Source organism: Taudactylus pleione, unplaced genomic scaffold, assembly GCF_031769625.1.
Source record: "Taudactylus pleione unplaced genomic scaffold, aTauple2 ptg000547l, whole genome shotgun sequence".
In the NCBI taxonomy this organism is placed as follows: Eukaryota; Metazoa; Chordata; class Amphibia; order Anura; family Myobatrachidae; genus Taudactylus; species Taudactylus pleione.
In genome coordinates this window covers 2880359-2896106 of record NW_028284949.1, presented here as the reverse complement: position 1 = coordinate 2896106, position 15748 = coordinate 2880359, and the positions used below count along the sequence as shown (strand labels likewise).

General features: G+C 47.0%; 1 pseudogene across 1 annotated transcript; it reads left to right on the top strand.

Annotated features, from left to right (window-relative positions):
* Nucleotides 1–566: 566 nt before the first annotated feature.
* On the top strand, nt 567–15190 carry LOC148500773 (gastrula zinc finger protein XlCGF66.1-like; annotated as a pseudogene). The gene is made up of 7 exons (XR_015870120.1): nt 567–601; nt 5033–5188; nt 5972–6163; nt 7152–7230; nt 7347–7444; nt 7591–7690; nt 14445–15190. The product of XR_015870120.1 is annotated as a gastrula zinc finger protein XlCGF66.1-like (transcript).
* The last annotated feature ends 558 nt before the right edge of the window (nt 15191–15748 follow it).

Here is a 15748-nt window from a genome sequence, read left to right as displayed (position 1 = left end):
TGCCGTGCATGGTAATACAGGACGGAAGGAGGGATCATTCCGTCCTTCATTACATCTTTGTGATGTGAACCGTAGATAAGATATATATGCCCGTCGGCCGCCATAGCGTCCGGGTACACATTGCTGCAGTGGCGGTGTACCCAGCATTAGTAATAAAAACAACGCCACATATCCCCTGGGTATGTTGTCGTAAGGTCGACATTGACAGAATGTCGGTAGACAATTTTAGGGTTAGGGTTGTATAATTACATTGTCGACATGCCTCCTTGTCAGATGACTGTAGTAGTAATGCAGGGAGGCATTATATCAGGTACACAGCTCTGTATATATATCTATGAACCATATGTGTAGTGGGGACAACACACAGTGACTGTCACCGAGATAGATAATGACACAAATGTGTATCCTCAATATCCAAGTGACATACAAGACGGCTATACTGATAACATTACATCTATAAGAGTGACGTCACAGTCATGCGATTCGTGTGGGCGGAGTCGAACTGGGAACCACAAGATCCGAGAAACTACATTATCCAGCATGCTCTATTGCATCCCTGGCTGCAACGTCATCAGGCAGCGCCTTCCTCTGTGACAGAGAGGTAACATACATTGTAGTGTATTTATTCTAATTCATAATTAATTATTATTCTTTTGCAGTATATAATACACAGCTATAGTCACTACCATTCAGTGTATAATATTTCATCCAATATATAGTTATTGCTACTATCATTATTGCATATGTACAATAAATAGCATAGATAGTATCCCTGTCATCTGTCATCCAGTATATATATATATATATATCATTTTTTTTTTTTAAAATCACCTTCATTCACTACATATAGCCACTGCACCTCAGTATATACGGTGGATATAATATATGTATTGTTATACTGTCATTTGGTATTTAATCTATGTACTATGTTAACTTTTAGTTTATAAAGTAAATTATATTAACTTGTATGAAAATATTCACTGTCTTATATGTATATGATGTCTCCTCTGTATACAGCTGTGTTACTGACTCTCTGACCCCCTTATAGAGAGCTCTGTGTGATATGATGTCTCCTCTGTATACAGCTGTGTTTACTGACGCTCTGACCCCTTATAGAGAGCTCTGTGTGATGTGATGTCTCCTCTGTATACAGCTGTGTTTACTGACGCTCTGACCCCTTATAGAGAGCTCTGTGTGATGTGATATCTCCTCTGTATACAGCTGTGTTACTGACGCTCTGACCCCCTTATAGAGAGCTGTGTGATGTGATGTCTCCTCTGTATACATGTGTGTTACTGACGCTCTGACCCCTTATAGAGCGCTCTGTGTGATGTGATGTCTCCTCCGTATACAGCTGTGCTACTGACGCTCTGACCCCCTTATAGAGAGCTCTGTGTGATGTGATGTCTCCTCTGTATACAGCTGTGTTACTGACACTCTGACCCCCTTATAGAGAGCTCTGTGTGATGTGATGCCTCCTCTGTATACAGCTGTGTTACTGACTCTCTGACCCCCTTATAGAGAGCTGTGTGATATGATGCCTCCTCTGTATACATCTGTGTTACTGACGCTCTGACCCCCTTATAGAGAGCTCTGTGTGATGTGATGTCTCCTCTGTATACAGCTGTGTTACTGACGCTCTGACCCCCTTATAGAGAGCTGTGTGATGTGATGTCTCCTCTGTATACAGATGTGTTACTGACGCTCTGACCCCCTTATAGAGAGCTCTGTGTGATGTGATATCTCCTCTCTATATAGCTGTGTTACTGACTCTCTGACCCCCTTATACAGACCTCTGTGTGATGTGATGTCTCCTCTTTATACAGCTATGTTACTGACGCTCTGACCCCTTATAGAGAGCTCTGTGTGATGTGATGTCTCCTCTGTATACAGCTGTGCTACTGACGCTCTGACCCCCTTATAGAGAGCTCTGTGTGATGTCTCCTCTGTATATAGCTGTGTTACTGACACTCTGACCCCTTATAGAGCGCTCTGTGTGATGTGATGTCTCCTCCGTATACAGCTGTGCTACTGACGCTCTGACCCCCTTATAGAGAGCTCTGTGTGATGTGATGTCTCCTCTGTATACAGCTGTGTTACTGACACTCTGACCCCCTTATAGAGAGCAATGTGTGATGTGATATCTCCTCTGTATACATCTGTGTTACTGACACTCTGACCCCCTTATAGAGAGCTGTGTGATGTGATGCCTCCTCTGTATACAGCTGTGTTACTGACTCTCTGACCCCCTTATAGAGAGCTGTGTGATATGATGCCTCCTCTGTATACATCTGTGTTACTGACGCTCTGACCCCCTTATAGAGAGCTCTGTGTGATGTGATGTCTCCTCTGTATACAGCTGTGTTACTGACGCTCTGACCCCCTTATAGAGAGCTGTGTGATGTGATGTCTCCTCTGTATACAGATGTGTTACTGACGCTCTGACCCCCTTATAGAGAGCTCTGTGTGATGTGATATCTCCTCTCTATATAGCTGTGTTACTGACTCTCTGACCCCCTTATACAGACCTCTGTGTGATGTGATGTCTCCTCTTTATACAGCTATGTTACTGACGCTCTGACCCCTTACAGAGAGCTCTGTGTGATGTGATGTCTCCTCTGTATACAGCTGTGTTTACTGACGGTCTGACCCCTTATAGAGAGCTCTGTGTGATGTGATATCTCCTCTGTATACAGCTGTGTTACTGACGCTCTGACCCCCTTATAGAGAGCTGTGTGATGTCTCCTCTGTATACAGGTGTGTTACTGACGCTCTGACCCCTTATAGAGCGCTCTGTGTGATGTGATGTCTCCTCCGTATACAGCTGTGTTACTGACGCTCTGACCCCCTTATAGAGAGCTCTGTGTGATGTGATGTCTCCTCTGTATACAGCTGTGTTACTGACGCTCTGACCCCCTTATAGAGAGCAATGTGTGATGTGATATCTCCTCTGTATACATCTGTGTTACTGACACTCTGACCCCCTTATAGAGAGCTGTGTGATGTGATGCCCTCTCTGTATACAGCTGTGTTACTGACTCTCTGACCCCCTTATAGAGAGCTGTGTGATATGATGCCTCCTCTGTATACATCTGTGTTACTGACGCTCTGACCCCCTTATAGAGAGCTCTGTGTGATGTGATGTCTCCTCTGTATACAGCTGTTTTACTGACGCTCTGACCCCTTATAGAGAGCTCTGTGTGATGTGATGTCTCCTCTGTATACAGCTGTGTTACTGACGCTCTGACCCCTTATAAGGAGATCTGTGTGATGTGATGTCTTCTCTGTATACAGCTGTGTTACTGACTCTCTGACCCCCTTATAGAGAGCTCTGTGTGATGTCTCCTCCGTATACAGCTGTGTTACTGACGCTCTGACCCCCTTATAGAGAGCTGTGTGATGTGATGTCTCCTCTGTATACATCTGTGTTACTGACTCTCTGACCCCCTTATAGAGAGCTCTGTGTGATGTGATATCTCCTCTGTATACAGCTGTGTTACTGACTCTCTGACCCCCTTATAGAGAGCTGTGTGATGTGATGTCTCCTCTGTATACAGATGTGTTACTGACTCTCTGACCCCCTTATAGAGAGCTGTGTGATGTGATGTCTCTTCTGTATACAGCTGTGTTACTGACTCTCTGACCCCCTTATAGAGATCTCTGTGTGATGTGATGTCTCCTCTGTATAAAGCTGTGTGACGCTCTGACCCCCTTATAGAGAGCTGTGTGATGTGATGTCTCCTCTGTATACAGCTGTGTTACTGACTCTCTGACCCCCTTATAGAGAGCTGTGTGTGATGTGATATCTCCTCTGTATACAGCTGTGTTACTGACGCTCTGACCCCCTAATAGAGAGCTGTGTGATGTGATGTCTCCTCTGTATACAGCTGTGTTACTGACTCTCTGACCCCCTTATAGAGAGCTGTGTGATGTGATATCTCCTCTGTATACAGCTGTGTTACTGACGCTCTGACCCTCTTATAGAGAGCTGTGTGATGTGATGTCTCCTCTGTATACAGGTGTGTTACTGACGCTCTGACCCCTTATAGAGCGCTCTGTGTGATGTGATGTCTCCTCCGTATACAGCTGTGTTACTGACGCTCTGACCCCCTTATAGAGAGCTGTGTGTGATGTGATATCTCCTCTGTATACAGCTGTGTTACTGACGCTCTGACCCCCTTATAGAGAGCTCTATGTGATGTGATATCTCCTCTGTATACATCTGGGTTACTGACGCTCTGACCCCCTTATAGAGAGCTCTGTGTGATGTGATGTCTCCTCCGTATACAGCTGTGTTACTGATGCTCTGACCCCTTACAGAGAGCTTTGTGTGATGTGATGTCTCCTCCTTATACAGCTGTGTTACTGACGCTCTGACCCCTTACAGAGAGCTCTGTGTGATGTGATGTCTCCTCTGTATACAGCTGTGTTACTGACGCTCTGACCCCTTATAGAGAGCTCTATGTGATGTGATGTCTCCTCTGTATACAGCTGTGTTACTGACTCTCTGACCCCCTTATAGAGAGCTCTGTGTGATGTGATGTCTCCTCCGTATACAGCTGTGTTACTGACGCTCTGACCCTTTATAGAGAGCTCTATGTGATGTGATGTCTCCTCTGTATACAGCTGTGTTACTGACTCTCTGACCCCCTTATAGAGAGCTCTGTGTGATGTGATGTCTCCTCCGTATACAGCTGTGTTACTGACGCTCTGACCCTCTTATAGAGAGCTGTGTGATGTGATGTCTCCTCTGTATACAGCTTTGTTACTGACGCTCTGACCCCCTTCTAGAGAGCTCTGTGTGATGTGATGTCTCCACTGTATACAGCTGTTACTGACGCTCTGGCCCCCTTATAGAGAGCTGTGTGAAGTGATGTCTCCTCTGTATACAGATGTGTTACTGACGCTCTGACCCCCTTATAGAGATCTCTATGCGATGTGATGTCTCCTCTGTATACATACAGATGTGTTACTGACGCTCTGACCCCCTTATACAGACCTCTGTGTGATGTGATGTCTCCTCTTTATACAGCTATGTTACTGACGCTCTGACCCCTTATAGAGATCAGTTTGGGTCCCTTGGCTAGAACTGCTTATGAATGAAGGGACAATGGACAAGGACAGAAGTCGCATGACTGACAGGATATTAAATCTGACCTTGGAGATCATCTACCTTCTCACTGGAGAGGTAAGATGTTCTGAGAGTGTCACCATGACATCACTCTTATCTCTCTTACTAACACAGGGACCTGACTGGGGAGGTGAGGGAGTCTGGGAGTGTCACAGTGACATCACTCTTATCTCTATTACTAACACAGGGACATGACTGGGGAGGTGATGGAGTCTGGGAGTGTCACAGTGACTTCACTCTTATCTCTATTACTAACACAGGGACCTGACTGGGGAGGTGAGGGAGTCTGGGAGTGTCACAGTGACATCACTCTTATCTCTATTACTAACACAGGGACATGACTGGGGAGGTGAGGGAGTCTGGGAGTGTCACAGTGACTTCACTCTTATCTCTATTACTAACACAGGGACCTGACTGGGGAGGTGAGGGAGTCTGGGAGTGTCACAGTGACATCACTATTATCTCTATTACTAACACAGGGACATGACTGGGGAGGTGAGGGGGTCTGGGAGTGTCACAGTGACATCACTACTATCTCTATTACTAACACAGGGACATGACTGGGGAGGTGAGGGGGTCTGGGAGTGTCACAGTGACATCACTATTATTCCTATTACTAACACAGGGACATGACTGGGGAGGTGAGGGGGTCTGGGAGTGTCACAGTGACATCACTACTATCTCTATTACTAACACAGGGACCTGACTGGGGAAGTGAGGGAGTCTAGGAGTGTCACAGTGGCATAACAATGTTCTGTTCATTAGCCTTAGGCTTTAGCCACAAATAGTGAAATTCTAGTCTCTAAAAACTGATATAATTGTCTCTCTTTTTACACACAGGATTACATAGTAGTGAAGAAGACATCAGATGAGCCTAATATACCCAGCAGCCATCCCCGTGTGTCAGGAAGACTGTGCAGAACCCAGAGCCCCATCACGGTGCCTCCACCTCACTCACTGATACATGAGAGACACAATGACCAGAAGATCCTGGATCTCACCAACAAGATCATTCAGCTGCTGAGTGGAGAGGTAACTGCTGGGAATGGGACATTATACAGTAACACCAGGGGATGTGTCTGGGTGATGACTGGAGAGGTGACTGCTGGGAATGGGACATTATACAGTAACACCAGGGGATGTGTCTGGGTGATGACTGGAGAGGTGACTGCTGGGAATGGGACATTATACAGTAACACCAGGGGATGTGTCTGGGTGATGACTGGAGAGGTGACTGCTGGGAATGGGACATTATACAGTAACACCAGGGAATGTGTCTGGGTGATGACTGGAGACTGGTGACTGCTGGGAATGGGACATTATACAGTAACACCAGGGGATGTGTCTGGGTGATGACTGGAGAGGTGACTGCTGGGAATGGGACATTATACAGTAACACCAGGGGATGTGTCTGGGTGATGACTGGAGACTGGTGACTGCTGGGAATGGGACATTATACAGTAACACCAGGGGATGTGTCTGGGTGATGACTGGAGAGGTGACTGCTGGGAATGGGACATTATACAGTAACACCAGGGGATGTGTCTGGGTGATGACTGGAGAGGTGACTGCTGGGAATGGGACATTATACAGTAACACCAGGGGATGTGTCTGGATGATGACCGAGAGGTGACTGCTGGGAATGGGACATTATACAGTAACACCAGGGGATGTGTCTGGGTGATGACTGGAGACTGGTGACTGCTGGGAATGGGACATTATACAGTAACACCAGGGGATGTGTCTGGGTGATGACTGGAGAGGTGACTGCTGGGAATGGGACATTATACAGTAACACCAGGGGATGTGTCTGGGTGATGACTGGAGAGGTGACTGCTGGGAATGGGACATTATACAGTAACACCAGGGGATGTGTCTGGATGATGACCGAGAGGTGACTGCTGGGAATGGGACATTATACAGTAACACCAGGGGATGTGTCTGATTGATGACTGTATCATTGTGTGTGTGTCAGGTTCCTATAAGGTGTGAGGACATCACTGTCTATTTCTCCATGCAGGAGGGGGAGTATATAGAAGGACACAGGGGTCTGTACAAGGATGTGATGATGGAGAATCACCGGCCCCTCACATCACTGGGTAAGGGGAGACTGTCATGTATTGTAATGGAGAGAGCAGCTATGGGGCCACCTATATACACATCATCTGATCATCACCTATATACAATGTAATCAGTCACTGTGTGTCTCCTACAGATGGGGCCAGTAACAGGAATACCCCAGAGAGATGCCCCCCTCCTCTTTATTCCCAAAATTGTACAGAGGAAAATAACAGCATTCCAATGGATTATCAGGTAGATGAAACTGAAGGTCTCACAAATAATGTTTCTATAAACTGTTCATATGCTGTGTTCTATCTTTATCACTGGTTGCCTTGTGTTTAATAAAAAAATGTGTTTCTTTTTTTGTTTCTTTTTTAACCGAATTGTGGGATGTTTAGGATGAAGACTTCATTGTTATTAAGGTTGAAGCTATAGAAGGAGATGAAGATACACCTGTTATGGGAGGTCAACTGTGTAAGGAGGAGGAAATCCCTACAGGTATCCGCACAAGTTAGTCTCCTGCTCTCCTCAAATCATGTCACTGTGTGTTACCAGCCCAGGGATCTGACAATACTCCTCCCCACACTCTCTGGTGTATCTCATCCATCAGGATCCATCAGCCCCTATTATACTCCTGCTCTCCCTCTCACATCATGTCACTGTGTGTTACCAGCCCAGAGGTCTGACCAGTATCCTCCCCACACTCTCTGGTGTATCTCATACATCAGGAGCCATCAGCCCCTATTATACTCCTGCTCTCCCCCCCTCACATCATGTCACTGTGTGTTACCAGCCCAGAGGTCTGACCAGTCTCCTCCCCACACTCTCTGGTGTATCTCATACATCAGGAGCCATCAGCCCCTATTATACTCCTGCTCTCCCCCCTCACATCATGTCACTGTGTGTAACCAGCCCAGAGATCTGACCAGTCTCTTCCCCACACTCTCTGGTGTATCTCATACATCAGGAGCCATCAGCCCCTATTATACTCCTGCTCTCCCCCTCACATCATTTCACTGTGTGTTACCAGCCCAGAGATCTGACCAGTCTCCTCCCCACACTCTCTGGTGTATCTCATACATCAGGAGCCATCAGCCCCTATTATACTCCTGCTCTCCCCCCTCACATCATGTCACTGTGTGTTACCAGCCCAGAGATCTGACCAGTCTCCTCCCCACACTCTCTGGTGTATCTCATACATCAGGAGCCATCAGCCCCTATTATACTCCTGCTCTCCCCCCTCACATCATGTCACTGTGTGTTACCAGCCCAGAGATCTGACCAGTCTCCTCCCCACACTCTCTGGTGTATCTCATACATCAGGAGCCATCAGCCCCTATTATACTCCTGCTCTCCCCCCTCACATCATGTCACTGTGTGTTACCAGCCCAGAGATCTGACCAGTCTCCTCCCCACACTCTCTGGTGTATCTCATACATCAGGAGCCATCAGCCCCTATTATGCTCCTGCTTTCCCCCTCACATCATGTCACTGTGTGTTACCAGCCCAGAGGTCTGACCAGTCTCCTCCCCACACTCTCTGGTGTATCTCATACATCAGGAGCCATCAGCCCCTATTATGCTCCTGCTTTCCCCCTCACATCATGTCACTGTGTGTTACCAGCCCAGAGGTCTGACCAGTCTCCTCCCCACACTCTCTGGTGTATCTCATACATCAGGAGCCATCAGCCCCTATTATACTCCTGCTCTCCCCCCTCACATCATGTCACTGTGTGTTACCAGCCCAGAGATCTGACCAGTCTCCTCCCCACACTCTCTGGTGTATCTCATACATCAGGAGCCATCAGCCCCTATTATACTCCTGCTCTCCCCCCTCACATCATGTCACTGTGTGTTACCAGCCCAGAGATCTGACCAGTCTCCTCCCCACACTCTCTGGTGTATCTCATACATCAGGAGCCATCAGCCCCTATTATACTCCTGCTCTCCCCCCTCACATCATGTCACTGTGTGTTACCTGCCCAGAGATCTGACCAGTCTCTTCCCCACACTCTCTGGTGTATCTCATACATCAGGAGCCATCAGCCCCTATTATGCTCCTGCTTTCCCCCTCACATCATGTCACTGTGTGTTACCAGCCCAGAGGTCTGACCAGTCTCCTCCCCACACTCTCTGGTGTATCTCATACATCAGGAGCCATCAGCCCCTATTATACTCCTGCTCTCCCCCCTCACATCATGTCACTGTGTGTTACCAGCCCAGAGATCTGACCAGTCTCCTCCCCACACTCTCTGGTGTATCTCATACATCAGGAGCCATCAGCCCCTATTATACTCCTGCTCTCCCCCCTCACATCATGTCACTGTGTGTTACCAGCCCAGAGATCTGACCAGTCTCCTCCCCACACTCTCTGGTGTATCTCATACATCAGGAGCCATCAGCCCCTATTATACTCCTGCTCTCCCCCCTCACATCATGTCACTGTGTGTTACCTGCCCAGAGATCTGACCAGTCTCTTCCCCACACTCTCTGGTGTATCTCATACATCAGGAGCCATCAGCCCCTATTATGCTCCTGCTTTCCCCCTCACATCATGTCACTGTGTGTTACCAGCCCAGAGGTCTGACCAGTCTCCTCCCCACACTCTCTGGTGTATCTCATACATCAGGAGCCATCAGCCCCTATTATACTCCTGCTTTCCCCCCTCACATCATGTCACTGTGTGTTACCAGCCCAGAGATCTGACCAGTCTCCTCCCCACACTCTCTGGTGTATCTCATACATCACGTGCCATCAGCCCCTATTATACTCCTGCTCTCCCCCTCACATCATGTCACTGTGTGTTACCAGCCCAGAGATCTGACCAGTCTCCTCCCCACACTCTCTGGTGTATCTCATACATCAGGAGCCATCAGCCCCTATTATACTCCTGCTCTCCCCCTCACATCATGTCACTGTGTGTTACCAGCCCAGAAATCTGACCAGTCTCCTCCCCACACTCTCTCTGGTGTATCTCTTACATCAGGAGCCATCAGCCCCTATTATACTCCTGCTCTCCCCCTCACATCATGTCACTGTGTGTTACCAGCCCAGAGATCTGACCAGTCTCCTCCCCACACTCTCTGGTGTATCTCATACATCAGGAGCCATCAGCCCCTATTATACTCCTGCTCTCCCCCTCACATCATGTCACCGTGGACCTGATTCAGCACGAACGCAAGTCTGCAAACGCACACACCCAGTCGCTTCAAAAATATGTTAATGACCCCAAATGCAATGAAACCGCAGCACAAGATCCAGATGCCCACCACTACATAATGCCTCCAACTTCCCTTTACTCACATCCACAGTACCTCGCTAGACAGCGAAAATATCGGTAACATCGAGAACCATCAAACCCATTAACATAATAGTGGTTGACCTGACCTAACTCAGGATTTGGGCCGCTTCCTGTGTGCATCTAGAGCTCTGGCTGCATCTTCCATCGCAGGAGCTTAATTATGCACGCCCCTGTAACGACGTTCAAACGCGCAGACACGCCTGCGTTTCTCTGACCCCCCCCCCATCACCACCCCCAAATGGTCACTTCCTGTCAGTCAATGTGTGGTGAGACTGCGCGCTCCCTGCAGTCGCTTGCCTACCATAGCAGCCGGTTCGCGCACACGCACCGCGATGCATGCGCAGAACCCAAACATCGGCCGGGTGCATGCGAATTCGCGTCTGCGTGCCTTCCTGAATCAGGCCCTTTGTGCTACCAGCCTAGAGACCTGACCAGTCTTCTCCATATTCACTTGTCCTTCTGTAATGTAATCTTCATGCATTCATTGTATGATGACCTTTGGTGAGTGACTAGGACGCTACCCTGTGTAGAGTACAGGATCAGTCCATGCTTTTTTTTTTTTATAAACTCTTTTTATTGAGCAAATTACAAAGAAAACAGTACAATCCAATATTCAAAAACAAGGTACAGCACATAACATAATTTTATAATGGAAACTGTACTATTTCAGAACAATAATATAATATAATAGAAGATTTTCTCGTTATAAGAAAATAAGGAATATAGAAGCAAGAGAAATATCTTGCAGCAACGGTGTGACAGTCCGTTTAAAAATAGAGAAAAAAAAAAGGAGAAAAAAGGAAAAGACTTTAGGAAAGACAAAGAAGAATAAGAGGAGAAGAGGATGGGTGGACTCCATATAGAATCACTCTTTTTCAATCTAAACATAATAGAGAAAAAATATAAAAGGAAAATTTAGTTGTTAAATGGAGAGGTAACATTTTGGTATGTCAGCCAAGGGGACCAAATTTTATCAAAGGTTTTGGATGTATTACGTAATAAAGCTGACATGTATTCCATCTTGTATATATACCAGATACGTGATAATATTGCCTGCATTGGAGAGGGATGGGGTTTTTCCAATCCGTTGCAATTTGGCAGGTCATAGCAGATACTATGTGTCGGAATAACCTATTCCGAGACCGGGAAAGAGAAGGCAGACTCAAGGGAAGTAGAAAATGCCGAGGATCATAGGGAATCGTAATCTCGAAAAGGTGCGAGAGGAGATCGATAACCTCCTACCAAATACTAGCTAATTTGGGACAAGACCACCAGATGTGCAAAAAGCTGCCCTCTCCACCGCAACCCCTCCAGCATCTATCTGAAGCATCGGGAAACATTACTTGTAGCCGCGATGGTAGATAATACCATCGGTAAAGCAATTTATAAATCTTTTCCTTAATTTTGACGCAAATAGAACTGGTGGCAGCGTTGTCCCAGATCTCCGTCCAATCCTCAGCAGGTATAGAGTGTCCCAAATCTCGTTCCCACGCTAACTCATGAGGGTCCCGATTGGAGCTTACTTCCCCTAGTAAGGAGTAAATAGTAGAAATAAGACCCCTAGTGGAGGGTCGTCTCCAACATAAAGACTCAAAAGAAGTCAAAGGTCTGCTAATCAGAATTGAGCTAATTTTGGAGTGGAAATGTCTAATTTGTAGGAACCGAAAAAAATCTTTGGGTGGAACCGCCACTCTATCCCGGATTTCAGAAAATTGTGGGAAATTAGTATCTATAGTGATATCATTAACATAATAGATATTGCTCGATGACCAGGCAGTAAAAGATGACTTGCATAAACCAGGAGGAAAAGCTGGATTATGAAGTAGTGGTATCAAAGGGGACGGGGCTGGAGCTAACTTAAAACATCTATTGGCTAAATCCCAAACTGCTAAAGAACGGGAAATTACAGGATGAGAAGAAACTGTCCGGGGGCGATGAATCTTAGGGATCCACAAGAGGGGGGATACAGTGGCCAGTCCCAGCTCCTCGGCCTCGATAGCCACCCAGACCTTCCCCGCATTGAAGTTACACCACTGAGCACAATGAGAGAGCTGCGCAGCGTAATCATATTTTTTAAAATCGGGAATACCCAGAACCCAGCCCTGGAAGGCCGCTGAAGCAACTTTAGTCTAATCCGCGGGCGTTTCCGGTTCCATATGAAACAGTCCATGCTTAGTAAGCATGATGGAGTGATTGCAGTGTTTGAGACACTTGATCAGATTGGCCTCTCTTCCTGCCCAATCAGGTACCGCATACACTTAATTCGGCTGCTGATCAGTTTTACATTAGATTGATCTTCGTAAGCATCCTTTAAGTATATACCTTTTTTTTTTGCTACGGATAAACACCAATCACAGCTAACCCAATGGCACTACAGGAACCAGCACAACTCCAAATGCTGGTCCCATGGCTTAAACATATATTTTGCCAATATATGCAACAAAGTTCTCCGGATTTCTATTGCCATGTATTATTCAAACCCAATTGCTGGTCTTTTGCAGTGCGCTGAGGGAACTTTTTACCTTTTTGTTATTTCTTGTCTAGATAAAACCCCTCCCTTTTCAGTCACCTGTGAAAGACCATTAGGTTGGTCTGTGCAACTACTATTTAATATTACTGGATGGGAGCAGCATTTGGAGGGTGTGCTGGTTCCTGTAGTGTAATTTTGCGATCTCTAGGCAAATACACTCGTACAGGGGAAGCACTTGCAAAATGACTGACAGTCACGTCGGCGTCAGCGCTGTAAAAACATCTTGAAAATGGCCACCGCGGCCATTTTCCCGTCGTTTTGCACATGCGCAGTACAGGGAAAATGGCCGCCGCGGCCATTTTCCCGGTGACCAGCGCATGAGCTATTGACTCTGGGCACACTCTAGGGCCCAGAGTCTATCAGTGCGGCGCCAGGCGCTCTGCGCTTAGTACGCTGTGACGGCGAATGCACGCGGGCCCCCTCCTCTCTAGAAACGCCCCTGTAGTCAGCATTTGGGAGGGTTAGAAAAACGCAGGCATGTCGGACCATATGAACGCGGTTTCCTCGGCGTGCATAAATTAGCCGTTGCGTTCTCCGTCACAGCATGAGAGCTCTCTGCGTGTCAGTACAGCTGCAGTGTTTGCGGCTGGTCAGACTTGCCTTACATGCTGCGTGACTGCCCATTGTGCGTCGATGGTACCGATGTTTATTTTGTTACACGTCGTTGGACGGATATGAGAAGGCAGCAGTGGGCGTCCCTTTGCTCGGCTGTACTTTGGAAAGGCTTTAGCCTATTTCAGCAACTTCGATCCGTTAGAGAATACAGTTGCGATTGCATTAGCGTAAGTCTCAAAATCGGGCCCTCTGGGGGTATCAGGATGGATACTGGAAGGTGCCCTAAAGTAAACGCTAAAATGAGCCGTGTCTGGAATCACTGTTGTGTTCCCAATAGCAAATCCAATGCTTCAGAGGCCATATTTAATTGAATTAGAGGAGAATAGCCGGAGTAGACCCTAGGCTACTGCAAATGTTGATGGTGCAACCGATGTTGCATCGATATTGATGTATTAACAATCTCCTTCGCAAATGCACAAACTACGCAGCCTGAAAGTGGGCATCTCACCGCTTGTACGCTCCATCGCACCGCGGAGCACAAAGGGAAGGCGAAGATTATCATTTGCATATTCCCGCAACCACTATTGCAAGTGCGTCTGCGAGACCGGCTGCATCAGGCCCTAAGTATTTAGGATTAGTATTTTTTCTCTCAAACAATTTAACATAATATAGCAGATTAAGCTTAACCTGTGTGGTGCAAGCCACTCGTATAGGACCTAATTATAGCAGCGTGTGGGAAGCCAAGCATTAAACATCTTATAAGATATATATTACTTGACCACTCAATTATTGAAATTTTCTATTAAAATAAGGAGCAAAAGTTCCTATAACAGTGCGTGAAACTCGTGTGTTGTTATTACCTTGCAGATGTACACCACAATGGCCAAAAAACTGCAGAGGAACATCCCACTCTAACCACCGATTGGGAAATGAAAGATAAGGACACCACGCAGGATTCTCCAGGAGTAAACTGCATTGCCCCGAATATACCTTCTGCACGTCATCATGAGGAGTGTTCGACTAGTAAACCAGACAGTGAAACGCGTAGAGCAGGTCGTCGAGGTGACAAACTCTTCCCGTGTTCAGAATGCGGCAAATGTTTTACCCAAAATGCAAACCTCATTAGACATAAGAGGATTCACACCGGCGAGAAGCCGTTCCCGTGCCTGGAGTGCGGGAAATGTTTTACGCAGGAATCAGATCTTGTCAAACATCAGGTCATCCACAGGGGCGAGAGACCGTTTCCGTGCAACGAATGTGGGAAATGTTTCACCCAGAAGTCTAACCTCGTCGAACACCTAAGGACTCACAGGGGCGAGAAGCCGTTTCCTTGCCTTTTGTGTGGGAAATGGTTTACGCAGAAGTCGCACCTTATCCGGCACCAGGTCACGCACACGGGAGAGAAGCCGTTTCCCTGCCCCGTGTGCGGCAAGCGTTTTTCATACAAGTCTGTCCTGGTTCAGCACCAGAGAATTCACAGCGGCGAGAAGCCGTTTTCCTGTTCGGACTGTGGGAAACGTTTCACGCAGAAATCCAACCTTTTGAAGCATAACATATTTCACACGGGCGAGAAGCCGTTTCCGTGCTCCGAGTGTGGGAAGTGCTTTACGCAGAAGTCGAACCTGGTCAAACATCAGATATGTCATACCGGTGAGAAGCCTTTTTCATGCTCGGAATGTGGGAGATGTTTCACTCAGAAATCCCATCTCGGTGAACACCGTAGAACGCATAGAGCAGACTCGGTAGGCCTCTGAGAGTCCGAGGTACGCGTGTAAGCGGAAAAATGTGTTTGTCAAAATCACGAATCTCATTAAGCGTTATGTAATTCTCCTCGTCACAGGTGGACACAGACATAACTGAGGGGGTAAGCTTTAGTCACATGGATAGGTCAATCAACGGGTTCTCTTCCACCGGTACCGCTATCTCCTGCACCTCTAGGTCGGGTGTTTTAAGAAAGATGCTTTTTGGAGTTTGACGATTGCGTAACTCTGGAGATATTGCCTTTCGTCACCATTACGTATTTTGCTGTAGGCTCATGATTGACCTTTGGACAGTGCTACTTCCAGCCAGGAGATCACAGTGGACGTTTGTTTTCTTGGGTCTTGGAAACAAAACAATATCTTTATAATGGTTGCAGTTCACTCAGACTTATGTTTGTGGTCTTGCACTGG